The sequence below is a fragment of the Caretta caretta genome, chromosome 1 (assembly GCF_965140235.1).
Source record: "Caretta caretta isolate rCarCar2 chromosome 1, rCarCar1.hap1, whole genome shotgun sequence".
Lineage (NCBI taxonomy): Eukaryota > Metazoa > Chordata > Testudines > Cheloniidae > Caretta > Caretta caretta.
This window is the reverse complement of record NC_134206.1, coordinates 173906395-173932185: the sequence shown is the minus strand read 5'-3', so window position 1 is coordinate 173932185 and position 25791 is coordinate 173906395. Positions and strand designations below refer to the sequence as shown.

The 25791-nt window shown below is 41.0% G+C and overlaps 1 long non-coding RNA gene across 6 annotated transcripts in view; it reads right to left on the bottom strand.

Annotated features, from left to right (window-relative positions):
• The window catches only part of LOC125644402 (uncharacterized), a 356210-nt gene that overhangs the window by 213139 nt on the left and 117280 nt on the right, over positions 1 to 25791 (bottom strand). The window contains exon 5 of one of the 6 annotated variants that reach the window (XR_012664245.1): positions 5140 to 5298. The exons of the other annotated variants lie outside the window; for them this stretch is intronic. This is a non-coding gene — a long non-coding RNA (uncharacterized LOC125644402). Of the gene's footprint in view, positions 1 to 5139; positions 5299 to 25791 lie in introns of those variants that run through there. 6 annotated transcript variants of the gene reach the window in all.

Below are 25791 nucleotides of genomic sequence, written 5' to 3'. Positions count from 1 at the left end.
TCAGTTTGTGGCATGCGTGCTAGGAGCTGGGAGCAAGAGGTGCAAGAAGCTGAGAGTGAGAAGGCATACTACTGGAAGACTGAGAAGTACAAGCATTATCAGACATCAGAAGGGAGGTCCTGTGGTGAGAATAAAGAAGGTGTTTGGAGGAGGCCATGGGGAAGTAGCCCAGGGAATTGTAGCTGTCATGCAGCTGTTACAGGAGCCATTGCGGAGGAGTTGAACTGGACTGTGGATTCCACCAGAGGAGAAGGTCTCTGGCCTGTTCCCTGATCCACTAGGTGGATCAGCAGAGACTGCGGGGATTGTTCTTCTTTCTTTCCCCATGCTGGCCAGTGATGAGGCTAACTGAGTGAACGGCAGATTTGAGCCACGAAAGTGGCCAAACTGAGGGCTGTCGTGAACCTCTGAGGCGAGAAAATCCGCCAATAAGGGCAGGACCCACCAAGGCAGAGGAGGAACTTTGTCACAACACATACAAAATTGGAAATAACTGCCTAGAAAGGAGTACTGGGGAAAGGAATCAGGGGATCATAATGGGTCACAATCTAAATATGAGTCAACAGTGTAACACTGTTGCAAAAAAAGCAAACATCATTCCTGGATGTATTAGTGGGAGTGTTCTAAACAAGACACAAGAAGTAATTCTTCTGCTCTATTCCATGCTGATTAGACCTCAAAAGTGGTATTGTGTCCAGTTCTGTGTGCCACATTTCTGGAAAGATGTCTACAAGTTGGAGAAAATCCAGAAAAGAGCAACAGAAATGATTAAAGGTCTAGAAAACATGACCTATGAGGGAAGATTGAAGAAAATGGGTTTGTTTAGTCTGGAGAAGAGAAGACTGAGGGGGGACATAATAACAGTTTTCAAGTACATAAAAAGTTGTTACAAGGAGGAGAGAGAAAAATTGTTCTCTTTAACCTCTGAGGATAGGAGAAGCAGCAATGGGCTTAAATTGTAGCAAGGGCAGTTTAGGTTGGACATTAGAAAAAACCTCCTACCTGTCAGGTTAGTTAAGCACAGGAATAAATTTGCCTAGGGAGGCAGTGGAATCTCCATCATTGGAGATTTTTAAGAGCAGGTTAGACAAACACCTGTCAGAGATGGTCTAGATAATACTTGGTTCCACCTTAAGGGCAGGGCATTGGACTAGAAGACCTCTTGATGTCCCTTCTAGTCCTATGAATCTATGATCATGGAAATGGCATGAACAGGCATGACTACTATGTTGGACTATACGTTGGATCGCAGCCTCTCACTGTGGATTGTGGGGCTGGATTTTGACCTTCCTCAACCCATCCACACTCAGGATCCATATGAGGTCAGATGAATTGAACCCACAAATAAATGTTACCATCAAGTCTCATACTGGAATGGCATTGCTGCCTCTAATCTTTTTTCAGTCTCTGACATGACTTACTTTGGCAATAATTATTAACACCCTGTCTTAGTCGCACTTTGCTACCGGTTGAATCATTGTGACATGAAGAACAATTTATGTCTCTGGTATATTTAATACTGTATACAAATCAGAGCATTACACAGAATTTTAAATTAATAATGGTTTGTTGGGACATTTGAAAGTTGTGAAATGTTTTAATTCTCTAAAATTTAAAGGACGTTAATCTGCAAACAATACAGAATTAATTTTAATAGATGATTCCAGAAAAAAAATTATATAGGAGGAGATAGGAAGGCATGGTTTTATTGTTTTTTATAATTACAGAGGAAGTACCCCCCCCCCACACACACACACACATGTGCACACACAGACATACCATATACTTTGCTAGATAGGTTCACTTCCTTTCCTGATCCATCTGTCCCCAGCTAACAGTGGTTAGGACACTTGCAGAGATAAAGTGCACAACACCTGAAAAACACTTTGCTTTGCTCAACACCAGTCCTGTCCAGATACATCATTGAGGGGAGCCCAGTTAAGTGCTCCTTCACCTGAGGGACAATAATGGTAACACACTCTGTGGAAAGATGGCTTCCAGATTAAGGAACAGACGATGTTGCTAAAATATAGAAAAAGGATTTCTAGGGACATGAGGTTGAGGGATCTCTACAGAGACAGAACCAACTTCTTGTGGGGGAAGTGCAGTACTTTAGAACTCCAAATTTTGGAAGTTTCTACAGGTTGATCTATATTATGCTTAACACTGTTTAGTTTGTATTTTAATTTGCTTTCAGTGTGATATTAATGCTGCCACATTAAGGTTTTCAGCTTAAATTTTCATGGAAAGTGACTCTTAGAGCTCACTTAAAAAATAACAACCCATATCAGCTATCCTTTGAGATTACTAGAGTGCACTTCCTCCAGGGGAGGAGGGATGTGTGTGTTCATGCATAACTCACTAAGAAAGAATTTGTTTTGCATGAAACAGACAGCTAAAAACTCAAAATTTCTTCCATTTACAGCAAAGGAATTTTTAACTCTGTAAATCTCTGTGGGGAAAAAGCTATATTCTTCCATCAGTTACATACAGGCACCTCATGAATCTCAGTAGGGATGCACAGACTTACCTAAGGGCAAAATATGGCCTGCTGTGTAGATTATGATATGATGCTAGACTCATCCTAAGATCTAGTCTGATGAAAGTTGGCATAGGCTCTGACAGAGGTCTGTGGTAGTGGAAATATCTGCTGGGGGAGTTTGTGGTATCAAAAAAACTATCACAACCACCCTTCTGTCAGAGACATCACAGAGAAGCAAAAGCCACCCAGAAAAGCCACCCTGCACATCACTGGCCAGGAAAGGGATGTAGGCAGGGCAGCTAGGTGATGTGCTGATTTTAGCACTTCCTTCAGTAGTGTTCACTGGCTGTGTTCCTGTGAAGTCTGGCTTGAACTTCAATGTATATCCCCCATAGATGAAACTCTGAGGAAGTGTGCTGACAGTACCATTATATTCTCTGTGTGAGAAGAAATTCCCCAAGGGGAGTTCAGGAAAAATCTCCTGTTGGAAATGTAAATTCTCCTGACACCAACTTCAGGAGATCTGATTTGGAAAAAAAATTGGCAGGTTATATAAGGAAAGTATTTTGCATTAAAATTAAGGACGGAAAGTGACTTCTCAGGCTTACCCTGAAACTGGAGGGAATGAAAAAAATGATTCAACTATACTCAAGATAATCTTGTTTATTTTTTTCATTACACTTTTTCATCAACTGCATATGTGTTAGCACTTACATTGACATACCTGTCAGTCTGGGCAGACCATTACTAACATTTCTCAGAATGAAACTCTCCAGTGCACCTACAAGGATAAAATTCCATCCACCTGCATCAAATGGTGGGGGAAACTGATGGGACCAGCGCTGAAAGGGGGACAGTCTCAGTAGCAAGGGAGGGAGATGCTCACCAATGAACAAGAGACAGCTCCGCCCCCTGGGAAACTGTAGCACCCATTGGTCAGCTGTGGGAGAGGGATGCTGATTGGCCACTGATCCCCCATTCCCAGGATTTAGCACAGTGCAAGAGCCATGTGGAGCCTCTTTCGGCTCCCTTCGTTCAGCCCAGACCAGTGCCCCCGCCCCAAACCCAGAAAGGGAACCTATCCTGACAAATGCTGCAGGTCTAGCCTATTGCCTGTTTAAGGTGTCAGCAGGGATTTTTTTGTCTGATGGGCCAGCTGGCAGAGGACCAGAGAGTCTTTTTGCCTTCCTCACAGCACCTTCAAGCCACAGTGGGTTGAGTAGGAAGGTGCTTAGAGCCTAACTGAGGTACTGGGGTGGAATTGTTTATTCGTCACAACTTGTACCAGTTTCCAGTCTGCTTAAGAGAATAAAGTGAAATTACCAGAGGTCAAACACCTGAGATTTTGGTGTTGAGACCTGGGCTCACATGACAGGGTGAGACTTAGTGGCCCTCATGGGCCAAGGTCCCCACCCTGCTGAGCCCGCTGTCCCCCTCATGGTATGGGGTGGGAGGGAGCTAGGACTCAGAGAGAGTTGAGTCCTGGGTGGGTAAGCTGAGGAGAGCCTACCCCATGTTATGGGTTATCTGGTAAGGAGCCCTGTAACCCTTGTACTAGTTATGGGTTATATGGTTAAGAGCTCTGTAACCTCTCCTCTCCCCCAGAACCAATTAAATGCCTGGTTGAGGAGAGTATGGGTAATGGGAGGAGGACTTGTGGCACCTCAGAGACTAATGAATTTATTTGAGCATAAGCTTTCGTGAGTTACAGCTCACTTCATCGGATGCATTCAGTGGAAAATACAGTGGGGAGATTTATATACACAGAGAACATGAAACAATGGGTGTTACCATACCCACTGTAACAGGAGTGATCAGGTAAGGTGAGTTATTACCAGCAGGAGAGCGGGGGTGGGGGAAACCATTTGTAGTGATAATCAAGGTAGGCCATTACCAGCAGTTGACAAGAACGTCTGAGGAACAGCAGGGGGGGAATAAACATGGGGAAATAGTTTTACTTTTTGTAATGACCCATCCACTCCCAGTCTTTATTCAAGCCTAATTTAATGATGTCCAGTTTGCAAATTAATTCCAGTTCAGCAGTCTCTCGTTGGAATCTGTTTTTGAAGTCTTTTTGTTGTAATATTGCGACTTTTAGGTCTGAGATCAAGTGACCAGAGAGATTGAAGTGTTCTCCGACTGGTTTATGAATGTTATAATTCTTGACATCTGATTTGTGTCCATTTATTCTTTTACGTAGAGACTGTCCAGTCTGACCAATGTACATGGCAGAGGGGCATTGCTGGCACATGATGGCATATATCACATTGGTAGATGTGCAGGTGGATGAGCTTCTGATAGTGTGGCTGATGTGATTACACCCTGTGATGGTGTCCCCTGAATAGATATGTGGACACAGTTGGCAACGGGATTTGTTGCAAGGATAGGTTCCTGGGTTAGTGGTTCTGTTGTGTGGTGTGTGGTTGTTGGTGAGTATTTTCTTCAGGCTGGGGGGCTGTCTGTAAGCAAGGACTGGCCTGTCTCCCAAGATCTGTGAGAGTGATGGGTTGTCCTTCAGGATAGGTTGTAGATCCTTGATGATGCATTGGAGAGGTTTTAGTTGGGGGCTGAAGGTGATGGCTAGTGGCGTTCTGTTATTTTCTTTGTTGGGCCTGTCCTGTAGTAGGTAACTTCTGGGTACTCTTCTGTCTCTGTCAATCTGTTTCTTTACTTCAGCAGGTGGGTACTGTAGTTGTAAGAACGCTTGATAGAGATCGTGTAGGTATTTGTCTCTGTCTGAGGGGTTGGAGCAATTGTGGTTGTATTGTAGAGCTTGGCTGCAGACAATGGATCGTGTGGTGTGATCTGGATGAAACCTGGAAGCATGTTAAAGTTTAATAAAAGTTGCCACCTGCCATTTAATTCCATGCATGTGTCTGACCTCACTTTACTGCTATGTACACAGCAAGGAGACTTGCAGCTGCTTCTCTTAAAGTTCATTTTCAGACCTTACTGAATAGGGTTTTGTCAAGGTTCCTCCCCTACTCTGAACTCTAGGGTACTGATGTGGGGACCTGCATGAAAAACCTCCTAAGCTTATCTTTACCAGCTTAGGTCAAAACTTCCCCAACGTACAAAATATTCCACCCGTTGTCCTTGGACTGGCCGCTACCACCACCAAACAAATACTGGTTACTGGGGAAGAGCTGTTTGGACGCGTCCTTCCCCCCAAAATACTTCCCAAAACCTTGCACCCCACTTCCTGGACAAGGTTTGGTAGAAAGCCTCACCAATTTGCCTAGGTGACTACAGACCCAGACCCTTGGATCTTAAGAACAATGAACAATCCTCCCAACACTTGCACCCCCCCTTTCCTGGGAAATGTTGGATAAAAAGCCTCACCAATTTGCATAGGTGACCACAGACCCAAACCCTTGGATCTGAGAACAATGAAAAAGCATTCAGTTTCTTACAAGAAGACTTTTAATAAAAATAGAAGTAAATAGAAATGAAGAAATCCCCCCTGTAAAATCAGGATGGTAGATATCTTACAGGGTAATTAGATTCAAAAACATAGAGAACCCCTCTAGGCAAAACCTTAAGTTACAAAAAAGATACACAGACAGAAATAGTTATTCTATTCAGCACAATTCTTTTCTCAGCCATTTAAAGCAATCATAATCGAACACATACCTAGCTAGATTACTTACTAAAAGTTCTAAGACTCCATTCCTGGTCTATCCCCGACAAAGACCAGCATATAGACAGACCCACAGACCCTTTGTTTCTCTCCCTCCTCCCTGCTTTTGAAAGTATCTTGTCTCCTCATTGGTCATTTTGGTCAGGTGCCAGCTAGGTTACCTTTAGCTTCTTAACCCTTTACAGGTGAGAGGAGCTTTCCCCTGGCCAGGAGGGATTTCAAAGGGGTTTACCCTTCCCTTTATATTTATGACAGGTTTCATTCTGTGTTGTGATGTTCCAGAAATATATAGTAACAACACCCCTCATTATAATGGTCTTTATCTAGCTTGCTAGTCTCTTAGCCTGCTGAGTTATCACAGAGGCCCCTACTACTAAGATTTTGAAATGATACTTTTTCTGACAATCAAAGAACATTTTTTCTCATTAGATGGAGCCATAACTACATATTACTCATGCCATTGTTGTCATTTACTGACAGTGTTGAACTGCGGGCAGTATGGTTAACACAGTGAAGTACAGTAACTAGAGTAGCTAGACAGGCTGACATTTTCCCCATGGAGATTTTATTGCATTCAGATTTTTATGGACTGGACTAAAACTAAGGCACATACTGTTACCTGGGGTATTTCTGACCCCAAAGCTCTTGGTAACTTTAATCTTTGAGAGGTGGTGTCAGGAAATAAATCAATGGGGATACAGTATGTCTGTCTGATAGATTGGTGGCACAAGCAGCACAACACAAGGGTGCTTTTACTTACAACTTCCACTTTATTTAGTCTCAAGCAATAAGCAACAGATTAGAGCCCCCCCCCCCACCAATAGTTACCCCAAGAGTCTGGAGAGGTCTTCGAGTGAGTCGTCAACAGATTTCCAGTGACTGGCCTTCCATCTGCTGCTGGGGATCTTGAGATGTGTCCATGAAGAGTCCACCCAACTCAGACCTTTTCCCCTTTTTATTCTTGTAAGTGCCACATAGCTTGTCAATCAAGGATAACCACAGAGCAAGCAGTTTGTTAAGCAAGAAGTTTCAAGTCATTATACAGATGTGTTTTGCAGGATCTGCAGTCTCATGGGTCCCGACAAACACACACCACAAGTTAAATATAGCTAGATTTCCTCCTGTCTTTCAGAACCACAAACTTCAGCAGTTTAAAAGAAACCCCAACAGGATGGCAACTTCTGGCCTGCCTAGCTATGCTAAGGTTGGTGCAAAGGCCTTTTAGCTTAGCTGCTCGTGGCAATTGATATTCTAGTTAATGGCAGAGGCCTAGGCACTTTACTGGGCTGTTAAAATTTCCCCTTACAAAACTGGTTTTCTAAAACTTCAGAGGCCAGCTGGTTGCATGATATCTCACAGAATTCACAACTTATTTAAACCCTGTAATACTCGGGAAACTATAATTCCTTATTGGTCTTTAACAGATTGTTACCACATATAGCATTCCACTATTCATGAATTTGAATTTCAATGGGTTGTTGGCTTAAATCAAGATCATTCTAGAATGAATGTCCATGACCATCAAAACAATATTATATCCTTTAGTCTGAATTCAGAAGATGAATCCGATGATCCAATGTTCCAGAAAGAGCAAGATTTCCTAAATCAGGGATCGGCAACTTTTGGCACGTGGCCCATCAGGGAAATCTGCCGATGGGCTGGGATGGCTTGTTTACCTGCAGTGTCCGCAGATTCGGCCAATCACAGCTCTCACTGGCCGCAGTTCACCACTGCAGGCCAATGGGTGCTGTTGGAAGCGGCGGCCAGCACAACTCTCAGTTCCCGCAGTCCCACTACGTGCTATGCGTTAAACCTGGCATCAGTGGTGAAAGAAAAGACAATGCAGAGGCACTATCATCAGTGAGATTCATTGCTACACAGTGAAATCACTGAAGACCTGTGGAGCCTCACGACATTGCACTGCAGAAGTGGCAGCGAATGTCCAGCAGCAGCAGCAGCACATGACAACCAGTGGCAGAGAAAACCAGTGGGAGCAATAGCAAACAGCCCATTGCAGAAGTGCACAACAACCACAGAGACATTGCTTGACACCCTCGCCCCTTTCTGGGGTAGGAGGTGAACCCCTGTGAACATATCTCTGAACTCTGGGTTTTCACTAACCAGTGACAGCCAACTGTGAGAGGAGAGGAGTAATGTGTTAAAGGGACTTTCCCACCACACAGTGGAAAACAGAGGCAATGGACGCTGCACAATGCACTGTGGGTCAGGTTTGCGTACAGTTGCTTGCTTTTGACGTGGTTGTGGTGTTTTCACAAACTAATGCTTTGTTCCTTTTCCCTTTTATTAAAATTCCCTTTTTGTCATACAGAGATTCAGTGCTTGTGAGTGGGTAAATATTGCCTCTAACAGGTGCCCAGAGTGGGATTGTGTTTTCCCAGATTATTAGGTCGGGGGCTCAAGCCACTTGTGTTTTGTGCTGTTAAGAGGAACCCCTGAACTCAGACCTTGTTGCTGCCTACTCCAACTGGCAGAAGGATTACACTAGATTACATAAACAGCAAAGTAGAGGATTCTTTCCAGTAACTGCATTCACTTTGAGAAAAAGAGCAGCAGTAATAGTTTCTTCACTTATTTGATTTTTTTAAATCACTCTAGACCCTGTTTATCACATTAAACACTTGCTCCATACGACTGTACGTTCCTGGTAAACATAGAACTACATTCATTAGCTATAACTTTTTAAAAAACTGAAATGAAAAGCTGTGATATCTCAGCTGTCCCAGAAGAAATGTTCAGGGTAACAGAGCAATGTTTTGAAAAACAAGTCTCTCCTGTAAAATCAAGACCGATGGTCTCTTTTGAGAAGGAACATACTGATTCTTTAACCTTTTTATACCTATGAGTAAGGCGGAAGAATAATATTCACAGCCTCTTATCAATCAATGCGCTGTTTAAGACAATGAACCAGAAGGAATATCTACTCAAGGGAACTCCAAAGATATTACACATCATCTCACTGTAAAATAAACGTTTAAAGCTACCACCTAATTGAAAAAATGATAAATTGAATAAAAATATATATTCAAGTATATTGATAGTGACCGTTAGGGATATGAACTGTGTTTCTTTGTCAGAAAATAATGTAATGGAAAATTTTAATACATTACTTAATTTAGTTTGTGCCCCCAAAAGAAATATTTCCCCCCTTTTTTTTCTTTACAAGAGTGGGCATCTAGAAAACTGACTATGGCCATTCCAAACTTCACCACAGTAGTTTGGATAGCAGCAGTGCCAACCTTAAACTGTCAAAAATCATGAAGCAATTACAATTTTTCTTTTCCCTTAATAATAAATTTGGGGCTCTTTTTGTTTGCCTTCTGGTTTCTTGAGCTCTTAGGGTACACTGGGGTCACATTTTCAAGATATTTGTCCCACAAGCATGAGGGCTAGCGAAATAGATATTTTTATTTTTTTTTTTTAAATGAAAGCTGGGATTCTCAGTTAATCACATGCCTCAATGAGATGGGGCTTTAAAGAAAACATCAAATATTTTTTGCTCCTTTAATGATCTGGACCATAGTCTCTCTCTTCTTCCGCATAATAGCACTTTCCTATCTCAGGGGGCTATTGCAAACATAAATACATTAAAAGATTGTGAGGTATTCAGATACTATGTTTTTTATACATTCCAAGGCCAGAAGGGACTATTATGAGGCTATAGTGTGACCTCCTGTATAACACACACCACAGAATTTCCCTCAGATAATTCCTAGAGCATAGCTTTTAGAAAAATATTCAATCTTCATTTAAAAATTGTCAGTGATGGAAAATCTACCATGACCTTTGGTAAATTGTTCCACTGGTTAATTACTCTCACTATTAAAAAAGAACATTAAGCCTTAATTCCAGGCTGAATTTGTTTAGCTTCAACTTCCAGGCATTGGATAGTGTAATACCTGTCCCTGTGAGACTGAAGAACCCATAATTAAATATTTGTTTCCCATACAAGTATTGATAGATTGTAATCAAGTCACCCCTTACCTTTCTATTTGTTAAGTAACATAGATTGAGTTTGAGTTTCTTGCTATAAGGCAGGTTTTCTAATATTTTAATCATGTTCTTGGCTCTTTTCTGAACCCTATCCAATTTTTATCAACATCCTTCCTGAATCATGCACACCCGAACTGGACACAGTATTCCAGCAGTGGTTGCACCAGTGTCAAATACAGAAGTAAAATAACCTCTGTACTCTTACCTGATATTTCCATGTTTCCAGGATCATCTCAGCTCTTTTGGCCAAAGCATTGCACAGGGAGCTCATCTTCAGTTGATTATCCAGCATGACCCCAAAATCTTTTTCAAAGTCACTGCTTCCCAGGATAGGGTCCCCCATCCTATATGTATGGTCTACATTATTTGTTCCTACCTGTATATATTTACATTTAGTTGTATTAAAATGTATAGTTTGCTTGCACCCAGTTCACCAAGTGATCCAGATCTCGCTGTATTAGAATCCTGTCCTCTTCATTATTTACCAAGCTCCCAATTTTGTGTCATCTGCAAATTTCATCAGTGATGATTGTATGCTTTCTTCCAGTCACTAATAAAAAAGTTAAATAGCACAGGGCATAGAAACAATCCCTGTGAGACTCCACTAGAAAAAAACACCCCTCCAATCAATGATGATTCTGAATGTAGTTACAGTCTTAGACCTATCAGTTAGTCAGCTTAATGTGTGCTGTGTTAACTTTATATCTTTCTAGGTTTTTAATCAAAATGTCACACAGTACCAAGTCAAATGCCTGACAGATGTCTATTACACTGACACTATTACCATTATCAACCAAGATATCAGGTTAGTCTGACAGAATCTATTTTCCATAAACCCATGTCGATTGGCATTAATTATATTTTAATTCTTTATTAATTGAAACCTGTATCAGCTACTCCAGTATGGTAAAAAGGGCCATAGATGGATACAGATTTGAACTGTTCTGAGTGCATTCAGTAGAGGGCAGTGCTAGTACACAAATCTGTTAATTTACATTTTGAACCAGGGAAGGCCAGATTTTCAAAAAGAAAAGGAGTACTTGTGGCACCTTAGAGACTAACCAATTTATTTGAGCATGAGCTTTCGTGAGCTACAGCTCACTTCATCAGATGTGTACCGTGGAAACTGCAGCAGACTTTATATACACACAGAGAATATGAAACAATACCTCCTCCCACCCCACTGTCCTGCTGGTAATAGCTTATCTAAAGTGATCAACAGGTGGGCCATTTCCAGCACAAATCCAGGTTTTCTCACCCTCCACACCCCCACACAAATTCACTCTCCTGCTGGTGCTAGCCCATCCAAAGTGACAACTCTTTACATAATCAAGTCGGGCTATTTCCTGCATAGATCCAGGTTTTCTCACATCCCCCCCACCCCCATACACACACAAACTCACTCTCCTGCTGGTAATAGCTCATCTAAACTGACCACTCTCCAAGTTTAAATCCAAGTTAAACCAGAACATCCTGGGGGGGGGGGGGTAGGAAAAAACAAGAGGAAACAGGCTACCTTGCATAATGACTTAGCCACTCCCAGTCTTTATTTAAGCCTAAATTAATAGTATCCAATTTGCAAATGAATTCCAATTCAGCAGTTTCTCGCTGGAGTCTGGATTTGAAGTTTTTTTGTTTTAAGATAGCGACCTTCATGTCTGTGATTGCGTGACCAGAGAGACTGAAGTGTTCTCCAACTGGTTTATGAATGTTATAATTCTTGACATCTGATTTGTGTCCATTTATTCTTTTACGTAGAGACTGTCCAGTTTGACCAATGTACATGGCAGAGGGGCATTGCTGGCACATGATGGCATATATCACATTGGTGGATGTGCAGGTGAACGAGCCTCTGATAGTGTGGCTGATGTTATTAGGCCCTGTGATGGTGTCCCCTGAATAAATATGTGGGCACAATTGGCAACGGGCTTTGTTGCAAGGATAAGTTCCTGGGTTAGTGGTTCTGTTGTGTGGTATGTGGTTGTTGGTGAGTATTTGCTTCAGGTTGCGGGGCTGTCTGTAGGCAAGGACTGGCCTGTCTCCCAAGACTTGTGAGAGTGTTGGGTCATCCTTTAGGATAGGTTGTAGATCCTTAATAATGCGTTGGAGGGGTTTTAGTTGGGGGCTGAAGGTGACCGCTAGTGGCGTTCTGTTATTTTCTTTGTTAGGCCTGTCCTGTAGTAGGTAACTTCTGGGAAATCTTCTGGCTCTATCTATCTGTTTCTTTACTTCTGCAGGTGGGTATTGTAGTTGTAAGAAAGCTTGACAGAGATCTTGTAGGTGTTTGTCTCTGTCTGAGGGGTTGGAGCAAATGCGGTTGTATCGCAGAGCTTGGCTGTAGACGATGGATCGTGTGGTGTGGTCAGGGTGAAAGCTGGAGGCATGCAGGTAGGAATAGCGGTCAGTAGGTTTCCGGTATAGGGTGGTGTTTATGTGGCCATTGTTTATTAGCACTGTAGTGTCCAGGAAGTGGATCTCTTGTGTGGACTGGTCCAGGCTGAGGTTGGTGGTGGGATGGAAATTGTTGAAATCATGGTGGAATTCCTCAAGGGCTTCTTTTCCATGGGCCCAGATGATGAAGATGTCATCAATATAGCGCAAGTAGAGTAGGGGCTTTAGGGGACGAGAGCTGAGGAAGCGTTGTTCTAAATCAGCCATAAAAATGTTGGCATACTGTGGGGCCATGCGGGTACCCATAGCAGTGCCGCTGATCTGAATGTATACATTGTCCCCAAATGTGAAATTGTTATGGGTAAGGACAAAGTCACAAAGTTCAGCCACCAGGTTAGCCGTGACATTATCGGGGATAGTGTTCTTGACGGCTTGTAGTCCATCTTTGTGTGGAATGTTGGTGTAGAGGGCTTCTACATCCATAGTAGCCAGGATGGTGTTATCAGGAAGATCACCGATGGATTGAAGTTTCCTCAGGAAGTCAGTGGTGTCTCGAAGGTAGCTGGGAGTGCTGGTAGCGTAGGGCCTGAGGAGGGAGTCTACATAGCCAGACAATCCTGCTGTCAGGGTGCCAATGCCTGAGATGATGGGGCGCCCAGGATTTCCAGGTTGTGCCAAACTCCCATTGATTTCCATGGGAGTTAGATGCCTAAATAGCTGTGAAAGTCTGGCCTGCCGTGCCTTTAAAAGGCTTGTAATGGAGCTAAAAGCATACATCTAACTTACGTTGTTGTTGCTGTCCTTCACTTTTATATCCATTTTCTTCTTCTTGTACCTCTTTGCAAAAAGCTGAAGAGAGCATGCCGAGTTTTGGAACCACTGTAATATTTTACTTTCAAAGGAAATAAAACTGCCACTGTGTTTACAATGTAAAATGCTTAAATAGGAACAAATGCCCAACACGTTTGTCACAAGCTCAATAAACTAGAATAGCCAATTTCTGTGCTCACTCCCACCCTCCTCAACCCTACTGAAATCAATGGAGTTGCGCAGGTCCAATAAAAGGCTAATGTGTCCCAATATATATCCACTCATACAAGGCCTCTCAGTTCTCGGCACATGTTCTGCTTTTTCAGAGTGAGACAACCCAATCACAAACTAAATGGGCATGTCAAACAGAGTGCTGAGGTGGTACGGGCTCCTGCTGTTACTGGTGTCCCTCACATAGCTGTCTGTCTGCCACTTGCTGTCTCGCCAGCCGTAGAGTTATCAGCTCACAGCACTGACCGCTTGACTCTGACAGCTCTAGCACTGAAATACTGAGTCTTTAAAGATCTCTTTCTAGGGGCAGCATCTAGGTCATTTAGCAGCTTCAGTCTGAAGCCACCCAACTGCCTCTGGCACCATGCTGAGTTATAGCAATATACCTGTCTCTTCTCAGTTCCCACTGTCAGTAATTTACATCTAGTAATTTGTTTAAGAAATCCTGCTGAAATTGCATCTGAGAGCATTGTGAAAAGCTCTCTTAAATAGCTAAAAACAAATTAAATGCCTAGGATAGAGAGGAATTGTATTTGAGAAGTTGAACCCCTACAATGATTCAGAAAACATAAAAACATGGGCTTATAAGCAAGTTTAGTGATTCTGTGTTGTGTTCTTCATAATGCCACACAGGTAAAGACTACTGTATATCATCAAGCTATTCACATTTTAAAGGGTATTGGTAACCATAACAGAATATTATGAGCATGTTGTAATGTCATCAGATCCCTAAGATGTTGCATAGCCCTGCTCCCTTCAGATATCAATGATGGACTGGCCGCTTTGTGCTATTCTTTATGCTGCAGAGATCTCATTCATGGACATATTGATTTTTAAGCCTGCTTTCTGGTGTATGTTTGCCTGTGGATGGATGAGGATGTTCCAACTTGTAAGCTATAAGAGTGAGGAAAAATAAACAGGAATACTTAATAGCTGCAAAGTAGGGTGATGCAGCAAACAGCTGCCAAATAGCCATATATATGCATACATGCCAGCAAGTTAAAGGAGTATGGGCTAGATGAATGGACTATAAGGTGGATAGAAAGCTGGCTAGATCATCAGGCTCAACGGGTAGTGATCAATGGGTTCCATATCGAGTTCGCAGCTGGTATCAAGTGGAGTGCCCCAAGGGTCGGTCCTGGGGCCGGTTTTGTTCAATATTTCATTAATGGTCTGGAGGATGGCGTAGATTGCACCCTCAGCAAGTTTGCAGATGACACTAAACTGGGAGGAGTGGTAGACACGCTGGAGGGTAGGGATAGGATACAGAGAGACCTAGACAAATTAGAGGATTGGGCCAAAAGAAATCGGATGAGGTTCAACAGGACCAAGTGCAGAGTCCTGCACTTAGGATGGAAGAATCCCATGCACTGCTACAGACTAGGGACTGAGTGGCTAGGCAGCAATTCTGCAGAAAAGGACCTAGGGGTTACAGTGGACAAGAAGCTGGATACAAGTCAACAGTGTGCCCTTGTTGCCTAGAAAGTTAACAGCATATTGGGCCATATAAGTAGGAACATTGCCAGCAGATCGAGGGACGTGATCATTCCCCTCTATTTGGCATTGGTGAGGCCTCATCTGGAGTACTGTGTCCAGTTTTGGGCCCCATACTACAAGAAGGATGTGGAAAAATTGGAAAGAGTCCAGCAGAGGGCAACAAAAATGATTAGGGGGCTGGAGCACATGATTTATGAGGAGAGGCTGAGGGAACTGGGATTGTTTAGTCTGCAGAAGAGAAGAATGAGGGGGGATTTGATAGCTGCTTTCAACTACCTGAAAGGGGGGGGGGGGTCCAAAGAGGATGGATCTGGGCTGTTCTCAGTGGTAGCAGGTGACAGAACAAGGAGTAATGGTCTCAAGTTGCAGTTTAGGTTGGATATTAGGAAAAACTTTTTCACTAGGAGGGTGGTAAAGCACTGGAATGGGTTTCCTAGGGAGGTGGTGGAATCTGCTTCCTTAGAGGTTTTAAAGGTTAGGCTTGACAAAGCCCTGGCTGGGATGATTTAATTGGGGATTGGTCCTGCTTTGAGCAGGGGGTTGGACTAGATGACCTCCTGAGGTCCCTTCCAACCCTGATATTCTATGATATTCTATTATTCCAATCCCACTTCTTGTACCTTGAGTGAATGTATCACCACACTTAAATGCAAGAGAGAAATGAAGTCAAGCTTGTATCCTCGTTTTAGTGAACAAACTATCAGCAAAACAAGAGTTGTGGTTCTCCCCCACCCCCAAATACCAAGCACCAAACTTAAAGACCTAAGGAGTATCTATCAAAAAAGCTCAGTTGTCCTCTTTTAAAAGTAGTAATTCAAGCCTTTTTTTCTCCTTTATAACCACCTAGTTGCTGTTAAACTTCCTCAGTGTCAGGCCATCTTTTATAGGAACCTTTCCTAGTGTGCATTTCTAACAGCTGGACAGTTTAAATTTGTCAGACAAAAAGGAGCAGCCCTAAATTAGTTATTTGGCAGCTGACTGCTGCATCTGCCTTCCCCTTCTTAAAGCTGGCAATTTGTTTCCCCCTTTTCTTATAACTGAAGTTTTGCACATTCTCACAAGAGGCATCATAGTACAACTGTTCTTCCCCAGGTCAGTATCACAATCTACCCCAAAATACTCCCACTTTTCTAAACGTGCTTCTCGTAGCAGCAGTGGGGTATATAGGGATGAGTGTCTTCCATGTGTGAAGGAAGCAGTTTTATGCACCCAGGATTCTCAAGAACAAATGTCACTTTGAACCCCCTCCTACTTTTATTGTAATCAATGGTAGCTTTGTCATTGATTTAAATGGAAGCAGAACTGGCCCCATTGTCTTCCACTGTACACACCTTTAAACACCAAGTCAATGCAGGATTAGCCCCTCAGTCCCTGAATAGTATCTAGAAAGGGCTAAGGTAAGAAATTTAAAACTAGCGAAGAGGGCCTTCATTGTTCACTCACTCTCTCCTATTACTCTTCTAGAAAATTAAATGTGAATGGGTGAAAAATACATTAATTATTTTCTAAATCACTTTAAAACTGCACCTCTTGCTATTTTAACATGGTCAGTACATTTTTAGGAAACACATTTGTTTATCAACATTCCAGTTTTACATTTATAGATAAATCTTATTTTTATACTAAAATCTGATAATTAGTGAAGTTATAATTAGAATGTTGGGGGGAAATTGTATAATAATTAAGGTTGAACTGTCCTTTAAATTCATTTCCATAATATTTAAATGCATTCATTAATTCCAGACATAACTGGGAAGCAAGCCATTAATGCAACAGTTCTGAATGTTTATCAAATTACCTCCAATCATCACTGTATCTTGATGATGCCTGGCAATCCGGTGTATGGACATCAATGAAATACTAATTATGAATTACTAATTGTAATCACTCCACAAGGCCTAAAAAAGAAGCATCACTGTTTAAATTAAATTAAGTTAATTTTATTGACTTAATTATTGAAGGATGAACTGTTTAAAGCTGTAAAAGTCTGAACTGACATTTTAAATTACTTCCACACTTATAATTAATGCCAATTCTTCTAAAAGCAGAGACCACAAACAAATAGATATTGAAGATAATAGGTCACACAAATTAACACATGCTTGCTCACCAGCTGTTGAAAAATAGGGAACTTGTTTTAAAAGTATCATACATTTTTAATTTTTCTATATTAGTTACTTCTGAGTTTTCATATAAAAAGTGTTCTCAAGTTGCTTTCTGTGCAAGCGTGCCTTATTTTCTACACAGGTAAACAACCTACATTGGCAGTCAGAAGTTATATACATGAACAGGAAGGCAGTTCTCATTGTCTATAGTGACAGCTAACCCTAAGGTGATGTATTTGATCCTAAATCTTCTCATTCATAAAACCTAGAACATAATAATTTTAATAAGTATTTTGAGTTAAAGGAGGTATTTAAATAGCAAGTATAAAAATATTGATAAAGTACTACCAGTGCACATATCATCATATGGGGAGCATAGGCTAACAATTGTTCCTGGCCACCTGCTCACGTTTATGTGAGACAATATGCTAACGATTTAATATTGCAGGTTTAGTGTGTTAATTGTTTCATCCCTTGCAGTCCAGCATGAGGGCCCCATGTCTAAATTAAGAACATTAAGGAAATAACAGAAATATGTTGCTATCGGTTTGAATAAAAGGCACAGAGGCCACATTGGGCTTGACTGGTATTGGCCCACAGGGAGGGCAATGCAGAACCACACTCTCTGAGGCATGATTTTTCCTGGAGCTCACAAGCATATATGAGGAATGCACCACCTGTTAGCAGGGTAAATCATGCTCCCCCAGTTCTACTGGACATTGCAGAGGGGAGCTGCGCCACAGCCCTGCCTCCTCCCTGTCCTTTCTGGGGTGGCTTACAGACTAATGCATGACAGGAAGGAAGAGTCCCTGTGCACAGCAGAGTGGTGAGATCCCAACTGTTGCTAGCCCATGTGCTGGGACCTGAGTCACCCACCCTATGCATTTGACTAAGGAATGTCCACAATCTGACCCATGGAGTATATAGGATTAAACTACAAGTATGTAAGAGATACTGAAATGGAAAAGTGAGAAGATAAGACGGTTATCAGGTTTCCTCTTACTCTTCTTTTCTCAAGACTAAAATATGTGTTTTTTAAAAACCTTTCCTCATAGGGAAGGCTATGTAAACCTTTTATCATTTTTGTTGCTCTCCTTTAGATTTTCTCCAATTTATCCACATCTTTCCTGAAGTGGGGCACCCAGAATTGGACACAGTACAGCTGAGGCCCTCACCAGTGCTAAGTAGAGTGCAACAGTTACCTCCCATGTCTTACATACAACACTACTGTTATTGCACACCATTGATTGCATGGAGGTTTCACACTGATAGGTACCTTGACAGCTCAGGAAAAAAAAATGTGAACTGCCAAGGTGGATTCTGGGTGATTCTTAATGTGACACAGAGGCTCAGTGGTGGTTCACTACTTTGTGTCAGCATCTCTTGTCAGGCCTGACATACTCAGCACACCTAACACACTATCATCATGCTACAGACCAAAAAGTTGGCATGCTGGTTTTCACTGGAAAACTAATAACTCATTGATCATTTTCTTTTGTGATGTATGCATAGGATGTGTAAAAAGAGTTATAAGTATGTGCTAGAATTATGTATGTGTTTGGCAAATAATGCATAAGTACAGTCTGCCTTAGACAAAGGAATATATATTTTCTTCTCTGACCAGCCTGGTCATCAGGCAGAGACATTTACATAAAAGGTATCCAAAGTCATCAACCTAGCAAGTGAGGGAGATACTCTCTTCACTATAGAGACAGGGGGTTTGAACCCCAAATGATAAGGCATTGAATCAGCTCCTTGAATACAATATTGCTGCATTATAAAAGTGTATTGAGAAAGGTCTTTATGAAAGCCTGTGACACCCTGGTGACTAATATCATTGTGAAATGTCTGCATTAACAGTACATGACAAATTATGGATACTCAGTGATATGCTTTTAAAGTCTGTAACCAATAACAAGGAGAAAGTGCTTCTCCCAGACAGGAGGGAAGGCAACTATCTACCAGTCTCCACTGTAATTTAAGCAGTGTGGAATCAAAACAATGGAAGCCCTACTTACATACAAATCACAAGAGGGATTGAGACTGCACCCCGGGAAGACTTCCTGCCTCTTGAAACAGGATTAATGAACTTTGGGAAGACAGCATGGCATCTATACCCCAGCAGGAGAAAGACGCTCCGGGCTTACTTTTCAAAGAAAACATTTCAAATGTTTACTGGTCTATAAACAGCAAGGAGAGAGAACACCACCATTGTCCATCACTTGAAGGCTCCAAGGGGCCTCAGCTCTTGAAATCACAGAATATTGGGTCCCTCAGCCCAGGAGGTTGAAGTCTCTGGGAACCTAATTTTGTGAGAAACTTGCTTAGGCAAAGATTGTAACTTGATTATGTTAAATTTTAGTTTCAGAAGCATGTTTTTACTTTTGTTTGTTTGTAACCCTTTTTTTCTACCTTTACTCCTTATACTTGTTATCACTTAAACATGTAACTTTTTGTTTAATAAACTTGTTTTACTTTTACTTATAAACCAATTCAGCACTGTGATTGAAATAAGAGTGTTTGTCAAACCCAGTTAAATTAATGAGCTGCAGAGTATTGTCTCTCTAAAGGAGCAACAAACGTAATTATTCCTGTGTGTGTTCCAGGAGAGGGCTAGACACTGCAGAGAGATGTCTCTGGGGAGTTTGGGAATAGTGGTTCACTATTTGTTACCTGCAAGACAAAATTGGGCCTGGCAGAGTCCTGAAAAGTTGTCTGGCAAGACAGACAAGCTGGAGTCAGGGAGCTGTCTCACAGCTTAGCAGTAGCAAAATTCTCAATTGCTGAGGCTGAGAGGGGTAACGCAGTAGCTCACAGTTCTGGGAACCTCAGCAGATTGTCACATAGGTAGATGATCTGGGGGATGTTCAGGACTGGGAGGATGTTGGGGGTTCAGCTGTAAAGAGTAAATGGGCAGTAGAAGCTGGACTGTGACCTGCATGTTTGTATGCTGGCTGCTGCTATCAGGGCTGCAAGATACAGTAGCATAGCATTTAAGGCACCCAGAATTGCAGAGGAGGCCATGACACAGCCCCTAAGTGGTCTGGGTTAAACCCCAAAACATCACACCTGGGACCACAAGTCTCAGAAGTTTATGGGAAATCAAGGAGTACACTGTGATGTGGGGATCACTAATTACAGGCTGATTTGGAAGGACAGAAGTGGCCTGCATTGGCATCATGTATTGCCCAGTCTGTAGCATCTGACTAATGATTTAAGAGGCTGTGATGATTTAAGAGGTGGTGATTCATTCAGGAGGAAATGACATGGGTCTTAGCCTGGTGTACTGCTCATACAGTCTATGAGAGCAGATTTGGGTGTATTCAGAGATTTAGGTCCAGGTCCTGTGGTAGTTTTCTGTGACTTGGCTGAGTAGCTGAATAATTGCTACAGTATCAATATGAAAGCTATTAATAAGTATTGGAAGAACATTAATGGGGAAATCGGAAGGTTTGTGGCTGGCTAGAAAATGTATTGTGTATGGCATAGAAAACATTACAAGCTCTGACACCTCTCTGTTTCTTGAAGAGGGGCACACCTCTTGGACTGAAGTTGCTTGGTGGAATATCATCCCACTGCGGAACTCAAAACTCAAACTTTTGCAAAACAGCAAGTGCACAATTAAAGTTGCCCTGCGACCTTAACTCTGTCTTCTTTCAGCTGTACCCCGGTACGCCATGTTAAGACTCGTAACTTTGCTCTGCCAACCCCACAGATCCTGAAATGTACAAGCTTTTTATCTCCTTTTACAACCCATTCACTCTCAGCCACAAGATTCTATTTAACACTATTAAAGACCAAAAAAAAAGTAGCCCACACCACTTTGCTTCTGTTCCTCTGGAGTTGGCAGTAGCCAGTGGAAATTATTTGAATTAAATTCAGGTGCAGTCAATGTGTTAGATATATCTGCACTAAATGGTGGAGACAGTAGTTGGGTCTGCTTCATAAAGGTATGGTTGTGAGGAGAACCTGTGTGCATTACTTTGAGGTGCATGACAGCTGTGATTATGCTAGACCTGTTTTGCGCCCTCTCATGTAATTTCTATGCAGAATTTTGTCAGGGCATAGGGCTTTCATGATAAAAGGTATAGTTAGCAGTGAGGTGGAATATGAGAGGATTCGAATACTTTAATGAAAGTGCAGGTATCCTGTGGGTATGTGTAAGGGAGTTGTAAAAGGCTGCAAAGTGGTTTAAATTGTACACATGGTTTTCTTTCAGGGGATTTGGCTAGGTGTGTGAATGTATACCAGGATTTGGAACCTCCTGAATATTATAGTGCCAAGGGCCAAGGTGAGTATATCCAACATTTTTGGACTCATTTCAGGTTTTCTTGTCTTTTGATTAGATGTTAGAATAATTCAAGAGAGAGTTGCTTGACATACAGAAGTTGTAAATCACTATGGAAAATGATGTATACCTGCTGATGAGGAACAAATTGTTTTAATCAAAGCTGGTGTTAAAAGCAAACAGCATTACAGGAAGTTGTGCTCTGAACTTGGCCATGTAAAAGTGGCATACAATTCACAGATTCACACTTGGGTTTAAAAGTTAAACTAGGGCTACTAATATATTCCTTTTTTAATATATTTTAAGAAGACTCCCCCCCCCCTTGTAATTGTTTTGGGTGAAATCCTGGCCACACTGAAATCAGTGGGAATTTCACCATTCAGTACAATGGGGTCAGGATTTAACACGTTGCTTATCCTTTAAGGCAGTGGCTCTAAACCTTTCAAGACTAATATACCCTTTTTAGGAGTCTGATTTGTCTTGCATGCCCCCAAGCGTCACCTAAAACTACTTGCTTACAAAATCAGACATAAAAATACAAAAATGCCACAGCACATTACTGAAAAATTGCTGACTCTCATTTTTACCATATAATTATGAAATAAATCAATTGGAATATAAATAATGTACTTACATTTCAGTGTATAGTGTATAGAGCAGTACAAACAAGTCACTGTCTGAATGAAATTGTAGTTTGTACTGACTTTGCTAGTGCTTCCTAGGTAGTCTGTTGTAAAACTAAGCAAATATCTAGATGAACTGATGTTGTCCCTGGAAGACCTCTGTGTACCTCTAGGGGTACGAGCAGTGATTAGCTGCCAGAAGCTGAAGAACCGGTTCCTTCAGTCACTCCAGGTCTTCAGCGGCACTGAAGGACCTGCCGCCGAAGTGCCGCCGAAGGCCAGGTGAGTAAAAATTCTCAGGGGAGCTTCCCCAGCCGAGAGCTCAGGCGGGATGGAAAGGACGGGCCTGTGGGCTGCATGTGGTCCACGGGTCATAGTTTGCTCACCCCTTTAACAACCGGTTCTAAACCGGCTTCAAAATTTAACAACTGGTTCGCACGAACTGGTGCGAACTGGCTCCAGATCATCACTGGGTACAAGTATCCCTGGTTGAAAACCACTGCTTTAAGGAAACAGTTACTAGGAGAAATGAGAGAAAATTGGAGAGATTTGCTGCAAGGAATAGGATTCAGTACAGCAAGGTATGGGATTAAATGCACTTAATCTAGCTACTCTTTAGATTATTTTGGGGGGGTAACCTTGCCTGTTTTGTAGGCTTTTGTACTTCTTAAATCTGATTGTCAGCAAAAGGACTCAGAAGCCTTTATACTGATTGTATATAAAGTTTTCTGTTTTTTCATCCATAAATGTTAATAATTCTTTAGAAGTAATGTCATTACTTTTCCAATACTTTGACATATTATTGTAAAAATACTTTTCAAGGTTTTGGTGTAATTTGTTATATACCCAGTAGTTTTGTTAAAGTCAAACAGAAACATTAATATGTATTTGCTTATTTCGAAGAAGGGGTATCAGCTAGAGAACAGCAAAAGTCATTATCTCTCCAAAAAAGAGTAGGTTCAAAAATTACAAGTTTGTGTATTTTGGATTGCAACTGACTTAATTTTTCATTAATTATAAAAGATTACTTTTGTGTTTTTATAAATTAATAATAATTTATTGATTTCTGGGAGCCATAAACTGTGTTTACAATAAAACAATGTTCCAGAAGCTACTGTCATTAAATTGGAGAATTGGTAGTAAGAGGCACACAACTCCTGCCCAAAATTCAAAAAGCCAGACACAAAGCTATACGAGATCAAGTGGGTGGCATTAACTTCCCACAGCCTAGTATTGATTTTGGAAATTTCTCAAAATTCCCAGAAATTTCCTTTGGGCATAATCCAAATCCCAATGTGTTTTTCCATTGATGCCAGTGGACTTTGGATAAGGCCCTTACTTACTAAAAATCTGGTACCTGAAGGGAAAGCTACACTTAATTTTTCTGACATCTCAACAGTGTTATTTCTAAAGCCATTAGAATATCAAAAGGAGTTACTTCTGCTTTAGAGTAACTACAGTTACTTATCATAAGCATTTGAAAGATGTTGCCTTTAAGGCACTTCTACTAATCTCTCAGTGAAGGAGACAATGTAGTCTTAAATGCTCCTGACTTCCTGTAACATCATCCATATCCTGATGGTATCTTGATCTCCCTGTTGTTGTAATATTTTATAATACCTAAAAGTGTGTTAGGTCATAGAGTTTAAGGGCAGAAGGGACCACCAGATCATCTAATCAGGCCACGAACACCACCCAGCATCCACGCACTAAACCCAACCATCGAAAGACAGTTTGCTTAAAATCTTAGAAATTAATGACCTTCCAAATGTTCCTTTTGACTTTGTAAGGGAAAATACTGATAAATTAAATATAGAGTAGGACATGGACTTTTTATTAACTTTAACATTCATCTCCAATTCAAATTGCTTTGAATATTTAACAGCAAAGAACATTTTCACAGTTTCTCTGTTCATTTCTTTTTTCCTTCTCTGTCTCTGCTTTTGATACTTCTATTTATTCTAATCTAAACCGACTGACATTAAAGGGATGTATACATTTTCCAAATGAGGCTGAAGTTAGAAGGATTGATATCTATTGCAAATGTCTAGAAAAATATTTGAACAATTAGCTGATTTAATTTAAATTAGCTCTTAGTTGATTTAATTTAAATTAGATCTTAACAGCTTGATTTAGTATCTCCAATAAATATAAATCATTTGTCATTGTCAGTGTGTGAGAGTTTATAGAAAATTTTCCATCCTGCTTTAACAATCATAAACCACTTCAGGGTTTTAAAACTAAAACATGTTGTCTGATTAGGGATAAAGGATGGACCAGTGCTTAAGATACTAGCCTGGAATTTGAGATGTGGGTTCAGTTCCCTGCTGAGCATCAGTCTTCCTGTGTGACTTTGGACAAATCACTTAGTCTCTCTGTGCCTCAGTTCCCCACCTGTAAAATGGGAATAAAAGCACTTCCCTACTACGCAGGAGTATTACAAGGAGAAATACATTGAAGGTCATGAGATGCTCAGATACTATAGTAATGGGAGTCATACAAGCACTGTAAATATATTGAACTTTATTAATATATTAAAAATTTAGTGTGATTGATTACTCAATATTAAAACAAGATGGAAAATGGTTTACAATCTCTGACTGCATTTAGAATCGTCGCTTTCAGCTGTAGTCTCAAAGAGTTCCTTTGCTGCTATTATCACAAATGAGATTTGTTACCCTTTATGCCTAATGGTGGTCATTAGTAGCAGGCACAGAAATGACAACAGAAATTAAACTTTATTTCCCCAATACATTGCACAGCTCTCATGGTGGAGTTTTCTTTAAAAATGTCATTCATCCACTGAGGTGGACAACTCTCAAGTTGTTAAACTGTGGAGGTTCCCCCCCATCTGAATAAGAGAAATATTAGGAAACAAACTCTCTTTTCTATTATGCAATAGCATGTGCTTATCTTGTCTTTTGAATAATTTAAAGCTGAGGTACTGGTCAGTTGTGGTCATTAGATATCTTATGACACTTTTTGCAAGAGTAGTGTTGTTAGTTCTGCTTTCCCAGCCAGATTCCAGCTTCTGTAATTGCAATATGCCGTTGCCTTCTTAAATTGTGCCTATAGTTCCTGTTAGATATGGTATTCCGCCTTCTCGGTCCTAAGTTATGGTGTACTGAGAAACAGATTCCACATTTCAGGGGTTGGTGAAGTGATTCTTGAACGTATACACACTCTGTGGTACCCTCTTATCACCTTGGGGAATTTACCCAGAAATCACTTGAATGCACAGATTTACTCCATGTCTTTAGTTTTTATATGAATATTCTACATGAGGGGATTAAATTGGTGGGGCAGGTTTACTGAGACTGAATGATGGAAATTTATTAATTATTTAAAAATATTTGTATTTGCTTGTCAGTGATTATGTGATGTAAGAATACTTTAGGTTCAAAATGTTTATCTTTAGAAACAAGGCACAATAATATTATGGGGTCAAAGATCTTTAATGCTAATCTAACTAAAGCAAAAAAAGGGCTTTACATCATGAACAATTAGCTAAAATATACTCAATTGCCACAGAGACAAAGCAAATAACTTTGTAATCTGGGGTAGTACTAATGAAAAACTAAAAATATTTGAAGGTTTTAGAATGTCAACTATCAAAAAATTAAATGCCTGATTGCATACAGTGCGGAAGCAGTTATTTAGATTTCATAGTATTGAAAAGAGGGCAGTGGTTTAATTAGAGATCTTTCAAAAAA